Source organism: Alexandromys fortis, unplaced genomic scaffold (genome assembly GCF_014885135.2).
Source record: "Alexandromys fortis isolate MF-2015 unplaced genomic scaffold, M_Fortis_MF-2015_v1.1 scaffold_133, whole genome shotgun sequence".
In the NCBI taxonomy this organism is placed as follows: Eukaryota; Metazoa; Chordata; class Mammalia; order Rodentia; family Cricetidae; genus Alexandromys; species Alexandromys fortis.
Genome location: NW_026068030.1, coordinates 392,564 through 394,315, shown reverse-complemented (window position 1 = coordinate 394,315; position 1,752 = coordinate 392,564). Strand labels below are relative to the sequence as shown.

The 1,752-nt window shown below is 43.0% G+C and overlaps 1 pseudogene; it reads left to right on the top strand.

Moving 5' to 3' along the window:
* Positions 1–655: 655 nt before the first annotated feature.
* Positions 656–1,296, top strand: LOC126515107 (TRPM8 channel-associated factor 2-like; annotated as a pseudogene).
* Positions 1,297–1,752: the final 456 nt, after the last annotated feature.

Here is a 1,752-nt window from a genome sequence, read left to right as displayed (position 1 = left end):
AATGCAATGTGAAACCCAAGATCTCATGGAGCCACAACAAGGGCTGCCTCTCTATTTGGCTCAGCTAGCATGAAAAAGGGACACTTGGCCAGATGGAGCATCTTCTTGAGCCAGACAAATAAAATAACTTTACTCTCTGAATAGCACAGAGTATGAAATAGTCTGTTTATCTCTGCTGTAACAAAATATTAGAGCTGGCTACTGGACAAAGGTTAGTTTTCAATTGGCATATAATTCTGGAGAAGCAAGAACAAAGGGCTAAAACTTGTAGCTTATAATAACCTTCATGTCTAGGAATACAGGACAAAAGACAAGGAACAAACAGATGATTTCTCTCTCTCTCTCTCTCTCTCTCTCTCTCTCTCTCTCTCTCTCTCTCTGTGTGTGTGTGTGTATGTGTATGTTGTGTATTCTCTTTCACTCTTACTTTAAAGGTATTAAGACCCAATAATAGGAAGTTTATCCTAAAAAATAATCTAATCCTAATCATTCCCCCAAAGGTACCATGATGAGGAATGGTCACACATGAAAGCAGGGTCACAATAATTTGCAAACAGAATTCATTTAGTTGCTTGCCTTTTATTTTTTTAACTGGTTCCTTTATCTATTTTGACCAATCTTAGTCTCTGCTTACTCTGTCACATCTGAAAGAAGCATGGGAACAAATTTTGACACTACTTTTGAGACCCTCATGAATAGAATGTCCAGCTGGGATCTTCCCAAAGAACCCATTCCTAGTGAACTCTTTATTAGGGAGGCTGCCTTCCCAGTGATGGTGAATGACCAGGTACTTATTGCTGCCTTTTCCTATGGCCAAGGCAGCCTGGTGGTCATATCCTATGAGGGCTACCTGCTACATGCTCAATTCCCTCCATTTCTTGTCAATGCAGGGAGCTGGCTCTGCCCCTCGCCAGGGGCTCCATCGCAGTGTATTCCTCCTTGGCATCACTGGTAAACATCCTAGATTATTCTGGTCTAGAGGCACTGGTTTAGCCTAACCCTTGAGAGGTTCTGGGTGTTTACTGCACTGATGCCTACAATGACAGTTTGACTGAGAAGCTGGTCCAGTTTGTGAAGCATGGTGGGGGCTTGCTCATTGGAAGCCAGACCTGGTATTGGGCCAGTCAACGTGGCCATGACAAAGTGCGGTCCAGTTTCCCTGGAAACCAGGTGACAAGTGTGGCTGGCGTGAACTTCACAGATGTCTATGGAGATATAGACAGATTCAAGGTCTCTAAGAAGGTACCCAAGATCCCACTCCACATCAGGAGAGTCTGCCAATACAACCCCTTGTAGATTCTAACTCTTTGTAGATAACGTTGGTGTCCCCTCTTCAGTGTGTGTCCATTTGAATGAAAGCGATTATTTTTACTCATTATTCTAACTGCTGCAAATCACAAACATGGTTGTGAAAATGCCTCAAGGTTCAAGAAAAGCCAGTCCACCTGGCCACTCCCTTCTCTGGAAAAGCAATCACTCACTTCCGAGAAAAGCTCGCCCTATTTGCCATTGTTTCTCCACTTGGAGTGCCTAAAACATAGACTGCTCGTTAGTGTCCTAAAAGAGTCAGAACACACTGATGTATCTATATGCAGTTGGGCCCAACTTACTGTAGGTGGGAATGTATCAGAAATCAGAACAGGCTGTGTGATACCATGCATATCAGTGGAAAAATCAGCAGGTAAGCAAAGCATAAGAATAAGAATTCTATCCAATATTGATAGAAGACCCAAAGGAAAAAGGGCTGAGATA